At 43.6% G+C, this 17,782-nt stretch overlaps 1 long non-coding RNA gene across 1 annotated transcript; it reads right to left on the bottom strand.

The window, feature by feature from the left end:
• Positions 1–584: 584 nt before the first annotated feature.
• LOC309621545 lies at positions 585–15,586 on the bottom strand. The gene is made up of 2 exons (XR_014240080.1): positions 14,384–15,586; positions 585–751 (listed from the first exon to the last, which is right to left on the bottom strand). It is a non-coding gene; the product is annotated as an uncharacterized lncRNA (long non-coding RNA).
• Positions 15,587–17,782: the final 2,196 nt, after the last annotated feature.

Here is a 17,782-nt window from a genome sequence, read left to right as displayed (position 1 = left end):
CAGCTGAGGAAAGGGTGGAAGGGAGGGAACCCACAAGTTGCTCCTTCTGGCTCACACAGCTCCATCCTCACTTTGATCACGCTGTATTATAACGTCCTGTTTACATGTCTGCCTTTCCTCTAGACTGGAAGTAGCATGTAATAAATGGATGCGACGTATCTATGGAATCTAAAACAAAAAAATGGTTCTGATGAACCTAGGGGCAGGACAGGAATAAAGACGCAGATGTAGAGAATGGACTTGAGGACACGGGGAGGGGGAAGTGTAAGCTGGGACGAAGTGAGAGAGTGGCATGGACATATATACACTACCAAATGCAAAATAGATAGCTAGTGGGAAGCAGCCTCATAGCACAGGGAGATCAGCTAGGTGTTTTGTGACCACCTAGAGGGGTGGGATAGGGAGGGTGGGAGGGAGGTGCAAGAGGGAGGAGATATGGGGATATATGAATACGTATAGCTGATTCACTTTGTTATACAGCAGAAATTAACACACCATTGTAAAGCAATTATACTCCAATAAAGATGTTAAATAAATAAATAAATGAATATTTATTTATTTATTTGGATGGATGGATGGATGGATGGATGGATGGATGGATGGATGGATGGATGCGAAAGGCCTCCCACCTACTGGGCAGCCAGCCAACCGATGTTTGTTGAGCAACAGCTAACGTGGATTGTGTGCTGATTCTGTGCCATGTCTCTCATCTGATCCTCACAGCACCCCTCTTGGTAGCCCCACTTTGCAACTGAAAAAAATGAAAGCAAAAAAGGTCAGAAATTTGCCCACAACTGGGATTAAGCCCAAGCAGCCTGATTCTGGAGTCTGTACTCTTAACTACTGTGCTTGATTTAAGTGGCTGGTGGGTGGCCATACGTGTGCAAAAGTTCAGAGATGAATAAAGCGTGGCTTGCTTAGGAAGTGGGGAGACATATGTAGCTGGAATGCAGAGTGTGTGAAGGGGAGGTGATGGGCGACAAAGCTAGAAAAGTCAGCTGGCATCCGATTGCAAAGGGCCTTGTATATCATGTTTAAAATTTTGGACTCACTTCTAAGGTCAATGAAAAACCATTTGAAAGGTTGGAAGCCCGGCAGTTTCAGGGTGAGATTTACGTTCTGGAATGTTCACTCGATCTGCTGTGAGACGGATAGATTGGAGGGAGTGCTGCTCAACTGTTATTTACTTCCTTTGTTTATTTCTGGTTTTTTCCTCCCTTTCATTTTTAAAATGCCAACCTCACTGGACTTTACTGACAGGTAAAAGGATTTATCCACATCAGGGCCAGCACATCTCTTGGAGGGCAGGTGGGGGAGGTAAAGGATGACTGTCAGGAAAACCCCAGCTGTGATGGAGCCAACTGGTAAAGGGGAGAGTGGTAGGTTTCCTCTTGCCTTCCCTATGGCTGCACTTTGTCTCACCGCCTGTATTTCACACTCTCACTCACCAGCTGCTAAGATCAGTCGACTCCAGATTCCATGCTCCCCCCAACCCCCAAATGACAAATGGGTGTATTTTTTCTGACCCTGAAGGGGTTTCACACAACACCTCCCAGGAAATATAAATCCTTTTCCAGAACCCGGCAGGAGGCAGAAGCAAAGTCAAACAGCCTGACCTGCTAACCTTCCTCTTGGGGTTTGATAGCATCTGTCTCCCAGAAACCTTGCTTTTGAAAAAGAGGTTTCTCCTGTCTGAGATTTCAGGTGCCTGTCAGCCAGCCCTGTGGCACATACTGTCTGCTGGAGGGAAGAGGGGGCTTGCCAGGGAAATCTCCTCTGGCAACAAAGGGCCCACTTCTGAACTGATATAGCAACTTACTTCTCATCGTGATGCAGCTTCTAGACCAGGCACACCTAGAATGATTTGTCATATGTCTCTATCTGCCTTAGAGTATACTCTTGGGGTTTCCATCCTACTTCCCTGGCCCTTCCTTCTCAGTCCCTCGTGGAATCCTCTTTCTCTGCCCATCTGATAAATGTTGGAGTACCCCCAGATTCACCCTCACCTCATCTTCTCACCACTCCCACTCCCTAGCTGCACCTGCTTTACAAAGGAAGGCCTAGCTGCAACATTGCCAAAGAGAACTAGTGCCGAGGTTTGGGTCCTGAAGGAAACCAAGAACCAGAGGAGGTAGAGCTGGGTCTGAGATGAAGTTCCACAGTGGTGCTTCTTTACTGGGGAGGGGGGTGGCCCAGAACTTTTAAAATGCAGATCCCTAGGTCCTGCCCAGGGAAGGTCTTCGTTCGTTAGTTTGAGGGAGCAACACAGGCATGTGTATTTTGAAAAATCTTCAAGAGACGGTCTATCACTCCTTTTTATTTTGAAAATAATTAAAACCTACAGAAAGTTATAAGGTTAGCACAATGAGTACCCATATACCCTTTATCCAGTTTCACCGACTATTAATATTTTGCAATCTTGCTTTATCTATCTATCTAGCACACAACTGACTAAAATGGTGAAACATGTGGGGATATATGTTTATGTATTTTTAAAAAATGGTGAAAGTATAATTATTATTCTATAACATAATAATTATTATTTTGCTGAACCATTTGAAAGTTAGCTGCAGACATCAGGATATTCAAGTACCTCAGTGTGTATCTCCTAGGATCAAGGACATTCTTCCACATATAATTCATACTCATTTTCCTTACATATCCCAATAATGACTTCTGTAGACATTCCCCTCCATCCCATCCAAAAGCCACTTATTGCATGGAGTTATCCTTTAGTCTCCTGTCATCTAGAACAGTTCCCCGGCCTTTTTGCTGGTCTTTTATGACACTGACATTTTTCTAGTCCAGGCCAATAGTTCTGAAGAATGTCTGAGAGATTCTGATCTACAGCCAAGGTAGAGAACAACTTAGAGAATACTTTAGTTTGGAGAGATCATAACCAGTCAATGAACTGAAGGGCAGGCCTAGGGCCAAAAATAGAGACTCAGGAACTGTGTGAAAACTGAAAGGAGGTCAGGAGGGAAGTGAAGAAGTGTGGTGGCTGGGCAGATTGGGTGGCTTAAAAGTAAAAGGTCACAGCAGCCATTCTTCCCAGGGTTACAAATACTGAAATACACCCATCAGTGATTCACCTGGTGATTTCTTCAGTCCTCTCACCTGTCTCCTGTGCCCCAAGCCCTTATGATGATCTGTCATGTCATTTATTGAACATATACTCTGTGTCAGGCACTGTTCTAAACACATTATATGTATTACCTCATTGGACCTTTACCACCACAATCTCTCTAGGAGGCAAGAACCGTGATTGTCCTTATTTTTTTAAATTTTTAAAATGAAGTATAGTTGATTTACAATATTGTGTTAGTTTCAGGTGTACAGCAAAGTGATTCAGATATATATAGATCTATCTATCTATCTATCTAGATAGATAGATAGATATATCAGATCCTTTTTTCCCTGACCAGGGATTGAACCCAGGCCCTCTGCAGTGAAAGAGTGGAGTCCTAACCACTGAGCCACCAGGGAATTCCCGCAGATCCTTTTCTGTTATAGGTTATTACAAGATATTGAATATAGTTCCCCGTGCTGTACAGTAAATCTGTTGTTTATCTACTTTATATATAGTGGTGTGGATCTGTTAATCCCAAACTCCTAATTTATTAAATTAGGAGTGATTGTCCCTATTTAATGGATGAGGGAACTGAAGCCCAGCGGGGTGGTAACTTGTTCAGGGTCACACAGCTAGTAAGTAGGGTCCCAGAATTTGAATCCAGGCAGTCCTGTCTCTAGAGCCTTCACTTTTTTTTTTTTCATTTTATTTTTAAAACTATTATTCAATAAAATTGACTTTTTCTTCGTTTGATTTTCAGTTCTAGGATACAGAACAGTTCCATCATGCCCCAAAACCGCCCTGGCGCTATCCCTTTATAGTCACCCCTCACCCTCTCCTATGAAGAATGTTGTCATTTTTTGTTTTGTTCCTTCTGGAGGCTGTGTTGCCAATGTCAGGGTCTTTTAAATTGTGCACCGTTAAGCAGGTCTTTCCTATGCATTCGCCAACCAGTAGTCAGTTGGGTCCTGACGAAGAACCGTTAGTTCAGTTTTCCATCTGCGTTATGCTAATTAGGAGCAGTTTCATGCGCCCAGGGGTCAAGAGGAAACAGCTCTATCGGGCGGCTTTCCTGAGCTCCTCATACTGCGTTATCTTTCCAGTACTTCCTCGTTCCCCAGGCTTCCATGTTTGGTTCTCTGGGCTAGAAAGAACCCATGTCCAGGATTGCGCTGGGACTGGGAGGGGACAAGTGGGAGGGGACAAGGAAGGGGGTGACAGAGACAAAAAGAAAGCCCCGGGTTTGGGCCTCTCCCTCTTAGAGCTTCAGGCGCATTGAAGAGAGAGGAAGGGTCTTCTCCTTCAGAGTTTTTGGCTTCTGCCATTTCCCATACCCGGCCGTGGGACTACCTGGTGACCGGGGCGTGAGGGAACAGAAAAAAGAGGAGGGAGAAGAAAGCACCCGTGTATTTTCTGCACTCTATCTGGGGCTTAGGACTTCCCTTTGCTGCTCCTCCATCCAGAACTAGAGGCTTCCTCCTGGATCTCCTTTCGCACCACTCTGCTCACTTGCAGTTTTCAGAATGTGTTGAGTTTGTGGTGGGAGATGTTGGAGGAACAAAAGTGGTAAACTTACCACCAGTTCGGTGTTACTTTTATTTCTAGTGTTCTCTGATTTGTCTGCTGATATATGCCGAGTTCTTAAAGAGTTGCTCATGCTTTCTGTACAAGTTTTAGAGTCAAGTTCCGTAGTTGATAAAGAGAGGTGTGTGTTTGCTCAATCATATCCAGAATCAAAAATCAACCCTCACTTTTAAACCCCATGCCACACTGCCTCTCCACATAAATGTCCCATAGACACTATGAGCTCATCATGTGCCAGCCGGATTTCATTACCCATTCATTCACCTAGTCTTACCTCTTCCAATGATCCCTATCTCAACCATCACACCATCATTTGCCCAGTTGTTCAAGCCCAAATCCCAGGCATTGTCTTTGACCCCTCCCCCTCTATACTGTCCACATCCAATCATTCATTGATCCTTGCTTCTCCCTCCTTACTTCCACGATCTTAAATTACTCAGGTCTTTATTCTTTACCACCTGGATTATTGCTACAGTCAGCTAATTGGTGTGACAGGCTGATATTTTTATTTTTTTATTCAACTTTCTACTTTGTATTGGCTATATACACAAAAACACACAAAATTATAAGCCCAATATATTATTATTTTTATGCATTTTTATGGGAAGTATAGTTAATTTACAATGTGTTCGTTTCGAGTGTACAGCAAAGTTATAAATATATATATATATATATTCTTTTTCAGGTTCTTTTCCATTATAGTTTATTACAAGATATTGACTATAGTTCCCTATGCTATATAGTAGGTCTTTATTGTTTAACTATTTTATATATAGTAGTGTGTATATGTTAATCTCAAACTCCTGATTTATCTCTCCCCCTCCCTGCTATCCCCTTTGGTAACCATAAGTTTGTTTTCTATGCCTGTGAATCTATTTCTGTTTTGTAACTAAGTTCATTTGTATCATTTTCTTTAGATTCCACATATAAGTGATATCATATGATATTTGTCTTCTCTGTCTGACTTACTTCACTTAATATATGATAATCTCTAGGTCCACCAATGTTGCTGCAAATGGCATTATTTCATTCTTTTTTATGGCTGAGTAACATTCCATTGTATATATGTACCACATCTTTATCCATTCATCTGTTGATGGACATTTAGGTTGCTTCCATGTCTTAAGCCCAATATATTATTGATAAATTACCACAAGCTGAACTTACCCTGGTCAAGAAACAGAACATTACCAGCATCCAAAAGGCCCTCTTTCGTGCTTCTCCTCAAATACTACCCCTTCCCTTCTCCCTGTAGGTGACCGCTATACTGGCTCTCAACACCACAGCTAGGCTCTGCCATTTTAAAAACTTTATGTATAAATAGAATCATACTGTATGATTTTCTTGTGCCTAATTTCCTTAGCTCAACATTATGTTTGTGAGAATCAATCATGTTGTTGTGTGTTGTTTTATTCTCAGTGCTGTATAATATTCCATTGTATGTTAAATCATACATTTTATGGTTGATGGATATTTGGGTTATTTCCAGTTTGGGCCTATTAAGAATAGTGCTGCTACGAATACTCTTATACATGTCTTTTGGTGGCCATAAGCACTCATTTGTACTTGATGTATACCTATAGATTATATTTCTGACATGCATATGTTCATCTTTAACAGATACTGCTAAATTATTTTCCAGAGAGTTTGTACCAATTTATACCTCCGCTAGTGGTGTACGAGAGTTCCTGTTGCTCTATAGTTGGATAATATTTTAGGAGATTAATATGCTTATATATATATTTTTTCACCCCATATATTCCTCCTTTTATTTCCTTCCATTAAGCAGGTTCTGGCCCTCTTGGTCACCAGGAGGTTTGTAGAAGGGCAGAAGACTGACATTTCCCACAGTACTGGCTGGCTTTTGTTCACAAGAGCCTTGAGCCCCAGAGGGAGGAAAAAATCTGCAGTAAAGAAAAAACATCTTGGAATAAATAGAAAGGGAAGAGGATTTTCCCAGATTAAAAAAGAGATTTCTCCAATATAAAGGAAGGAGAGAAAGAGCTCTGTGGATTCCAGAGTGGCAGAGCCTGGCCTGGCTTCTGGGCAGCGTATGGGGAAGGCGCTAGTGAGAAGTGGTGAGGTATGGAATCTAGGAAGTTGGGACCGGAAGCAAAAGTTTTTCACAAAAGCATCACAGTGCTGCCGGACCCGAAGGGCCCTGCACAGGGGTCAATGTGTACGTCAACATTTACCAGTGTGAGCAGACGGCTTGATGACTAGAGGGCCATACTGCCATGCGCTGGTGCATATAGACTTCCAGAACCTAGGCACAAATCAGAGTCAGGGGTCCCGAGAATAACTTAGGCTGAGTTTCCCTCCGGACTTATGGGATTGGGAGCTCAAAATGGAATTAACTCTGATTTATAAAGAGCAGTGATACTTCTTATCCATTGGAGTTGTGGAATGAGGTTTGTACCTCCAACACTGGTCTGGTATTCCCCAGGGCTACTGCTAGCACATATAGCATCTTTGTGAAAGTTAGGAAACAGGCATTGCCTCTGGGCTAACCAGTTAAGGAAAGGCTCACTTTCCTCTGAGCTGGCAGTGTTGGGCCAGTACTTGGCATGATAAGTGGAATGTGGACTAGATTTCAGCCCCCTTTCATGCTTCTTGTACCATACAACCTGCGCAATTATACATAGCAATCCTGAGGAGTCCCCGTCGCGATCCACCCTTCCCATCATCACCAGAGTTCTTGCTCTGAAGCGCACGTCAGACCATGGCACTCCCTAGCTTGAAACCTTTCAGTGGCTCCCCATCACTTAGATCTGAACTGACAAATACACTAGCCACTAGTCACATGTGGCTCTTAAGCATTTGAAGTGTGGCTAGTTCAAATTGAGATGCACTATAAATGTAAAATACATGCCAGATTTCAATGATTCAGTACTAAAAAAGAATTTAAAATATGTCATTAATAATTGTTTATATTGATTACATGTTGAAATGATATTTTTATATATTTGCTTAAATAAAATATAATATTAAAGTTGATATTGTCTGTTGCTTTTTTCTTTTTTTAATGTGGTTAACAGACAATTTAAAACTGCATATGTGGCTCACATTATTTTTTTTCCTTCTAGTTTTATTGAGATATATTGGCATACAGCACTGTATAAGTTTAAGGTGACAGCATAGTGATTTGACTTACATACAGCATGAAATGATTACCACGATAAGTTTAGTGAACGCCCATCATCTCATATAGATGCAAAATAAAAGAAAGAGAAAAAATTTTCCCTTGTGGTGAGAACTCTTAGGATTTACTCTCTTAACATACAGCAGTGTGAATTATCTTTACCATGTTGTACATTACATCCCTAGTACTTACTCATCTTATAACTGAAAGTTCGTACATTTGACCACCTTCATCCAATTCCCCCTACCCCCACCTCCCTCCTCTGGTAACCACAAATCTGATCTCTTTTTCTCTGAGTTTGTTTGCTTGTTTGTTTTTGAAATATAATTGACCTACAACACTGTGTTAGTTCCTGGTACACAACATAGTGATTTGGTATTTCTATACATTTGAAAATGATCACCACTCACATTATATTTTTAATAGACAGTACTGGTCTAGGTAAAGTCCAAACTCCTGACTTTGACACAAAAGCACATCATATTCTTGTCTTTGCTTCTTCTATAGCCTTATATACCCTCCAGTCTTCCTCCTTTCTCCCCACCCCTCCAACACATGCATACACACACTCATTCGTCTGGCTTACAGCCACTTTAAATCCGTTTTCATTCCTTTTCCTACCTTTTGCTTTTGCACAAGCTTTTTCCTTTTCCTCAGATGCACCTGTCTCCCCTGGGTCTTAGGTTCCTCGTGTCTCAACTTTTAAAAGAGCAATAGATAATCTCTAGCATTCCTTCCAGGCCAGTGGTTCTGTAACTTGGCCTCAAAGTAGTACACAGTGGTATAGATCATTCAATAGTCATTGACATTTGCATTCAATGTAAGAAATAATAATATATACTGTGCACTAGTGGCCCACTGTGTTCCAGGCTCAGTTCCAATTGCTTTCCATACCACTTAACCTCATTAGCAATCCTATGAGATGAGTACCATCATTATTCCTGTTTTACACATGGGGAAAACCAGGTTCAGAGAAGTTAAGAGATTTGCCAAGGATACTGGAGACTTCAGAGTTTCTGCTCTTAACATCTATACTGTGTTCGAGAAGCTGGGAATCGATAGCAATTTCAGTTGAAGGAATCCACACAGTGAAAGAATGGATCAGGAAAAGATGACAAGCTGCCCAGATCTCTCATTCTGTTCTTGCTCTTTCAGCATTCAGCTGCCTCGTCCTTCTCTGACACTGGAAGACTGGTGTCTCTACCTCTGTCACTGTCTGACTTTCCTTCCAGGTTTATATTCCCATAGAACCTCAATCATGAAGGCCCAGCCTACAGCTCAGGATGGCTGCCCATGGACACCATTGGACGCTTCCTCTCTGCCCTTGCTCAGCTGTCCCAAGAGTCCAAACGGTCGGGTCAGAAGGGGATTCTCAATATTTTTCAGGCCCCTCTCTTCAGGTTCAGGGATTTCCCCGAATTCTCTGGAATTAGGTTGCCTCATCAGCAAGAAATGCATTTATCGAATAATCCCACGAAGTCATAGGTAAACACAGAGGAAATGTGCAAATAAAAGAGCAGAAGCACATTCATCTAATCGGGTCTCTCTTCAACACACACTCACACTCTTCTCACCCACACACACTTTTTTAAAAAAATCATTCTAAAAACAACCTAACAGCAACATTAAAGAGGAGTTGTGGGAGAAATCATCTGAAGTGATTTAATAGAAAAGCTGTGGAATGTGTCAGACCTGGGTTCTGCTCCTGGCTTTGCTATGTGACCTTCAGCAAGATAACCTCTGTCTGAGTCTTCTGATAAACTGTTGAGCCCCCTCCATCCCTTCAATCCCCCACCATGTATCCAACCATCTAGCCCTCCTGCTTTGGATTCTTCCACAAAACACAGGCATTCAGCTTGCTTTTCTCTCCTTCAGGAGCTGTCAGCCTTTGCCCTTTGTCTTGAGGTTCAGCTTTCGCAGGATCGACTGAGATGTGGAATCCAGGCCTGCAGTCCCCCCTTCTTTGCTGCCCCCCCAGAGACAAGGGGCCATGGCCTGGCACCCGGGAAGCTTTTACTAATCTGATACTCATGATTTTCATTCAAAGGTTTTGCTGTCAGCCCCTTCAGGGAAACAGAGAGGGGTTAACAAAAATCACTAAAACTGGAATATTGACAAAATTTCCAGAATCTTAGAAAGTACTCCGGGTCCCTGTCCCTGTTGTTTTGTCCCTAGGTCTCTTGCTAGATGCTTCCTGGAAGCCCCAGAAGCCTTCTGTTCAGTTTTATCTCTCAGGATAGAGCTCAGCGATCCTCTCATTTGTCGCTGACTAGCTGTGTGATATTGAGCAGGTCATTTACCCTGAGCCTCAGGGGATGTACTATCTCCTACTAATATTTCCCCTTATGCTTTCTTCTTCTTTTTAATCTTCCTCTCTCTCATTGCTCCCCTCACCTGGAACACTCTCCCCAACTCCCACCCAGGCTCTGTACTGGTGGCAGCTTAATCCTTAGGTCTCAGCTGAGGTAATGCCTGCTGAGAGAGGCCTTCTCTGTATACCAAATCTAAAGCAGGCCCTCTGCTCATTACTTTCTCTTGATATTTCTTCTTCCTGTTAGCTATCACAATTTGAAATTATGTATTTACTTTTCTGCTTATTTATTATCTGTCTCATCCCTAGACTGGGAGCCTTAGGAAGGCTGGCACCGTGTGCCTTGTTCCCTGTCTGGGTACCTATATAGAGATGGTAGTTATTCACGCAAAACTACTGTGGCTGAACTCTGGGAGGGCACTTTCATTTTGTATTGCCTGTGCTTTCCCTGGTTCTCACAAGCAATCCAGTTGCATCAAGGCTTTTATTTTTAAAAAATTAGAGGCGGAGAACAGAATCTACTGAAGACGCGGAGAGACTAAGGGAAGGGTCATATTTTCCTATCTCTCCCCTGCTTCTCTCCCAAGCCCTGTCCTCTGTTTTCCCCACACTCCAAATTCCTCTCTGTCTCCTATCAGAATTGCCCTCTCTCCTCCACCTTTGCCTCAGTTTGATGCCCTCAGGAGACTTTCTTTTTCTGCAGGTAATTAAATTATGTATAAAAGGACATTACTGAGAAGGTTAAACAAAGCCTCCTTTGTTGCTTCCCCCGCCCCCCATCCCATTTTTCCCAACACCCACCAGAAGCTAATGGTATTATGAATTTAATGTGTAAAGTTTTGATTCAAGATGGTGGCCTTCCTGAGGACAATGACCACTCTTTCATCCTCCAGATCCTCTGCCCCAAGCACAGGGCTCAGTAAGTATTTGAGGAATGAAAGGAGGAGTGGACTTTCTGTTCTGTCTTGAACACTAATTATTGACTGACTTCCCAAGGAGGGGGAAGCTGTCCTGTGAGGGACACAAGGGCAGTGCCTACCCTTCAGGTACTTATGATCTGAATGAGGAGAGAAAAGAATGCATAAGATAGCATATTCTCCAGGTCAAATGAAGGAACCAACTAGCATTGTTGGAGTTCAGAGAAAAGACTACCCTGGAGGCCTCAGAGCTAAGGTAGGATTTAAGTTGGGTGTTAAAGAAAAGAAGGTCTTAATTAATCAGAGAGTGAGTGGGGAGAACATTGGGAGAAGAAAGCAACCCAAGTGAATCTGTGGGGTAAGGAATATAAATACCTCCCTGGGCACACCAGTGTCTAGTAGGTTTCTTCCTGACATACCCTCATCTACCATTAGCTGCCAGTCTGCAGCTGAAGTCCCCAAGGCAGCCTGTTATTCTAAAGCAGCTTCTCTGGTCACCTTTTGGGGATTTGTGAATGCCATCTTACAGGTTACTAGTTTCATAAACAGCCCTAAATTATATTCTGGATATGTTATATGAATCCAATGGGTGTGCACTGAGGTATAAGATGGGCTGCTGCACTGGTAGGGCCTATACAGAAGTTTTCGTAAGTATTACTTTATATTTTATTTAACAAACATTTATAGAGCATTTACTAGTGCTAGGCATTGTGCTAAGCACTAAAATATTAACTCATTAACAGAGACCAACCTCATATTGACCTATGAGCTAAGTGCTATTATTATCCTCATTTCAGAGATGAGTAAACTGAGGCACAGAGAGGTTAAGTCACTTACTCATGGTCACACAGCTGATAAGCAGCAGAGCTGGGATTCAATCCTTTCTTTTTTTGGGGGGGGTTTTATAACAGCTTTTTTGAGATATAACTCATGTGACATACAATTCACCCCTTTCCAGTGAATAATTCAGTGGTTTTCAGTTCATTCACCAGGTTGTACAACCACCACCTAACTTCTTCACCACCTCAAAAGGAGACCCTGTCCCCGTTAGCAATCACTCCCCATTCCCCCACCCCAGCCCCTGGCAACTGCTGATCTCTTTCTACCTCTTCTGGACATTTCACATAAATGGAACCACCCACTATTGTGGACTTTTGTGTCTGGCTTCTTTCACTCAGCATAAAGTTGTTTTTTTTTTTTTTAATTGAAGTACAGTTGATTTGCAATGTTTCAGGTGTACAGCAAAGTGATTCGGTTATATATGTATGTATTCTTTTTTCAGATTCTTTTCCATTATAGGTTATTACAAGATATTGAATATAGTTCCCTGACAGTAGGGCCTTGTTGTTAGCATAAAGTTTTTAAGGTTCATCCATATTGTAGCTTGTGCCATACAACTTCATCCCTTTTTATGGCTGAACAACAGTCCATTGTACATAGGGACCACATTTTGTTTCTCTAGTCATCATGGACATTAGATTTTTTTCATAATCCTTGATTTGTCTATTTTTCTATACTAATCCACCTGTCTGTCCAATAGAACTTTCCAATGATGGAACGTTCTAGATCTGCACTGTCTAATGTGGGAGCCACCGGCTACATGTGGCTACTGAGCACTTGAGATGTGGCTAGTGTGGCTGAAAAGCGCCTTATTTAATTATACTTGAGTTTAATTACTTCAAATGTAAATCGCTCCTGTGGGACGGACCACAGTCTATAGCTGCAGAGGAGCTATGATAGGTTGATCAGAATCAGAGGCTCGATTCACGAGTCACTCTGAGACTGTGCGGCCAAGAAAGGACACTCCAAGCAACCTGAAAAATAACCACCCCCACCCCCAGCCCTAGGAGATCTGCTCCCTGCACGGTCACGATGAAACACTGCACAGGGGTCTCGGCCCCTGGTCCAGCCAAGCACAAAAGGGATCCAAATTCTGGAAGAAGTCACACATTGGCCCTAACCAGAAGGCTGAAGCTACCTATCATGGTGTTGCAATTGCTACAGACCCGAGTGGCTGAGGAGGAAGGGAAACAGAGGTAAAAAACTGCTGGATTACTTATGCCTGACTCCCGGCCAGGCCCAGGAACAGGGGTGAGGAAGTAGGAGGGCGTTCCCTTGTGTGATGAGTAATTTACATCCACTCCCCCAGCAGCAGCTGCCTGGGCTCCCACAGCACAGCCAGGGCTCCTTGGCCTGAGAACAAGGTTGGTGGAGCTGGGACTTCTTGTTCCTCAGAGACAAAGCGAACCCAGAACTGACCAAAGTGAGGCACAGATGTGCACCTGAGGCCGGCACAGGGGACAGTCACGGCTCAGAGAAGACAGAACAAGCCCCTCGGTATGAAGTGCCCAGGGAGCCTGGCAGCTCTTCAAGGGGATACCCATCTGCAATCTAAGATCCAAAGGTTTTTACGCAAGTTGGCACTCAAGTTCATTTGGAGGCAAACCTGACCCACACCAGCGTGTGTGACTGTTACCGCTCTGACGCTAAAAGTCACTGAACGCAGGCTCTGCCTCAGCCCTTGTCAACACCACATACCTAAAACCCACAGTTCTGAGTTCTGTAATGCACCCAGCCCCAAGGTTTTCAGGAAAGGGACTAGGCCAGTATCGGGTCCTCCCAGCTACATGCAAAGCTCTCCAAAAAGGGTTTATGTGTTTTCCTCAGGATAGCTCCTCCAGATACCAAGAAGGACTGCTGTTTCAATGGAAGGATTCGGGAAGGGGGTGTACTCCTAGTGTATCCTTGGCCTTCAGGGACGGCTGCAGGCAGACACCGCAGAGAAGAACACAGGTGGAGTGCCTGCGTACCAACCCTGGAAGATGCACCTGCGTGCCTCCCACAGGCCGGAGGAGGCATGGGAAGGCAATTCTTGGAACTCATAGGGTAGTGCTTCCAGGAACGTCCGCCAACGCTAGGTTTACATGCAGGGTGGCTTTCTTTTCAGGATGATATGAATGATAAGCCTTGTGTTCTAAGTCAGGCCCCAGACGCTCAATCTTCCTGAACTTCCGTAAGGTGTACAGGATAAAAAGGATTTCACCTAAACGGTATCAGTCACTAGAAACAGTTCTTCATTCAACAAAAATATAAGGTGTGTACACTGTGCGCCAGGTACCAGGGCAGTCCTAGGACACGGTGAGCCCTAGACCCTGCACTCACAGGGAGAGACAGATGGCAGAGGCCAGGAGCCATCATGGATGCAGTGAGAGCAGCAGACGCACAGGCAGTGCCGGCCCGGGGCCTGGGGCTGCAGGGTTTCCTCCCTGAGCCAGGACAGGGTGTGGAGGGGCAGCGTGGAGCCTGGCTGTGGGTTACTGGCTAGCAGTCCGCTCTCTCCGGAGCTTTACTCTGCTCACCTGTCTTTTCCTTGATCTCACAGAGCACACTGAAGAGAGCAGGCTTCATCCCGTGGCAATTCAGAGCGTGCTTTCCGGCCCGCGCCTCCTCCAGGCTCCGGTCGGTGATGGCCATGATCTGCTGCAGGACGTCGCCCGCATCGGGGCGCGGCGGGGTCCCGGGCGCGCGGCGCGGGGCGCGGCGGGCGCTTAACCAGGAGCCGCCGAGCCTGGAGAGCTCGAGCGGACGTCACAGCCATCTGCCGCCATCTGTGCGGCGCGAGCGCTCGCGCGCGCACGCGGCGCGCCCTCAATCAATTCTTAACCATTATGCTCTAGTGCCTCTCTCTACAAAAATCCTGGACGGATGGTTGAATTAAGATCCTTTAAATCTTGTTAAAGGAATCTTGAGACTATTCCTTTTGTTTCTTTTTAATAAACTTTATTTTAGAATAATTTTAGATTTACACAGAAGCTGCAAAGATAGTACCGAAAATTCACCCTGTTTCCCCTTATATTAGCATGTTACATAACTGTGGCCCTTGTGTCAAAATTAAGAAACCAACATTGTTACATTACTGTAAACTAAACTACAGAATTTATTTGTATTATACCAGTTTTTCCACTTATGTTCTTTTCTGTTCCAGGCTTCAATCCAGGCTACCATTTTGTATTTAGTTATCATGTCCCCTTAGTCCCCTCTGCTCTGTCAGTTTGTCATTCTCCTTGGTTCTCATGACCTTGACAGTTTTGAAGAGTACTGGACAGGTATTTTTGTAGAATGTCCCTCAATTTGGGTTTGCCTGATGTTTTCCTTATAACTAGACTGGGGGTGACTGGTTTGGGGGAAGAACACACTGAGGTGAAGTGCCCTTCTCATCTCATGGTATCAGGGAGGGCATGACATCTTCATGACACCACTGGTGGTGTGAACTTTCATCACCTTTCTAAGTTAGTGTCTACCAGATTTCTCCATCAGAAAGTTACTATGTTTCCATTTCTATACACATCTCTATTCTGTACACATACTGGTTAGAAGTGAGTTATTAAGTCCAGCCCATACTCGAGGGGGAGGGTGTTAAGCTCCACCACCTAGAGGAAGGGAATACATATATTATTTGGAATCATTCTGTATGAAAGATTTTTTCCCTTCTCTATTTATTTATTTGTTCAATCATTTATTTTTATCAGTATGGACTCGTGTGTTTCATACTTTGGGTTATTATTTGGATTATTACTGACTATTTTAAAAATATATATCCTTCCTGTACCTTTAAAAAGTTATTGGCTTGGAAATCCAGAATTCCTTATTGTGGATTTGTTTGAAGTAGGGACTATCTGAATTAAGTTTGAGGGAGTGTATGTGTACATGCAGATGAGGAAATTGAAATTAAGTGATGTTACGTAAATTGACCATGCTTATATAGTATGTGATGGAATCTCATACACGAATGGTGTCTACAGAATCCTAATAGTAGGTCGCCATCCTCTGCTTAAGCACCTCTTGTGACATGAAGCTCATTACCTCATAAGACAGCTCTTTTGATGTTGAGTCTGCTCTACTCCTAGTGGGATTGCAGTCATCCAGGTAGTGGGATTGCAAGAGAGGAACGGAAATGGTGGCCATGGGAAGAGCAGAATATGATAGAGCAGTTGGCAAGAAAAAGGATTTGATTAGAGGAAGTGGTGACTGAGTCTAGGCTGAAGCAGCTAAAAACTGATGTGTCTCGGGACTTCCCTGGTGGCACAGTGGTTAAGAATCCGCCTGCCAATGCAGGGGACACGGGTTTGATCCCTGGGCCAGGAGGATCCCACATGCTGCGGAGCAACTAAGCCCGTGCATCACAGCTACTGAGCCTGCGCTCTAGAGCCTGTGAGCCACAACTACTGAGCCTGCATGCCACAACTACTGAAGCCTGTGCGCCTAGAGCCCGTGCTCTGCAACAAGAGAAGCCACCTCAATGAGAAGCCCACGCACTGCAACGAGAGTAGCCCCCACTTGCTGCAACTAGAGAAAGCCTGCATGCAGCAACGAAGACCCAATGCAGCCAAAAATTAATTAATTAATTAATTAATTTTAAAAAATACTGATGTGTTTCCCTGGATTTCAGGGGAGTATTGGGTTTGGCAAAAAAGTTCGTTCTGGTTTTTCCATAATATCTTACTTTTTGGCCAACCAATAGTTGTCTACCAGGCTGACAAAATATATACAGAGAGAACTTGTAGTGACTACTCCCCCACACCCCATGCCCATCTAGACCCTATTCTTCTCCCCCAGTGGACAACCTTCAGTTATTGTATTACTCCTTTGCCCATCCCCAATACATCCATTCTTAGATATAAACTATATTCGTTATATATATATATATTTCTTGAGCACCTACTATATATGCCAGGAACTATTCTAGGTACCACAGATGAGTTGGAATGATTTCACAGACCTCACATCATCACAGTTCTGGAAGCTAGATGTCTGGCCTCTTTTACAAGAGCACTAATTCCACTTGAGGGTTCCACATTCATGACCCATTTACCTCCCACAGGCTCACTTCCAAATACCATCACATCGAGATTAGGGTTTCAATACATGAATATGGGTGGGGGGACACAAACATTCAATCCACTGCAGTAAGTAATGCTCATCAGAGTGTCTTGTGTTGGGTGGAGCTGGCTGGGCCTTCATCCCTCCTGTCTCCCTCAGTCACTGCTTGTGTGCTGTCCTGGGAAGGCTATTATATTAGCCTTGACCCTCTTAGGGTCCTTGGCTGCATCTGAAAAAAAGTAAAATGACAAAGACAGATTAACAGGAGAAAAGTATGCAAATTCATTTAATATAAATTTTACATGACACAGGAACCTTCATAAGGAAATGAAGACCTGAGGAAACAGACCTGAGTAGTTTTATTCTAGGTCTGATGAAGCCTAGACAGTCATAGAGAAATATGATAGGGTCAGAGAGCATGTGGTAAGTGTAGTAAACTGGGGGAAAGTTAGCAAGGCCTGTTTGTTCAGATTCTTATTAGGGTTCCTTTGTCTTCAGAGATAAGAATGCTCCTTTCCTCTGGGTATATGGAGGGCACCTCTCACATGAGGGTATATGAACTGTTTCAGGGGAGAGGGCAGGAGGGTCAAAGTGACCTCCCTGCTTCTGCTGTTTTCTCCACTTCCTTCAGCTTAAAGTTTTCAATATGCCAAGGTGCCATATTTGGGAGCAGTATGTCCTGAACTCCATCAAGTCCTCCTATCAATGATCTAAGCTTCCACCTCATGAAATTAGAAAAAGACAAACAAACTTAAGCCAAGCTGAAGGAAGGAAATAACACAGAAAAGAAATCAAGAAAACAGAATAACAAGAGGAAAAAAAAATCAATGAAACTAAAAACTAGTTCCTTGGAAAGATCAATGAAACAGATAAAACTC

This window comes from Balaenoptera borealis, assembly GCF_965194805.1.
Source record: "Balaenoptera borealis genome assembly, contig: HAP1_SCAFFOLD_627, whole genome shotgun sequence".
Lineage (NCBI taxonomy): Eukaryota > Metazoa > Chordata > Mammalia > Artiodactyla > Balaenopteridae > Balaenoptera > Balaenoptera borealis.
This window is presented reverse-complemented; position numbering and strand designations above follow the sequence as displayed.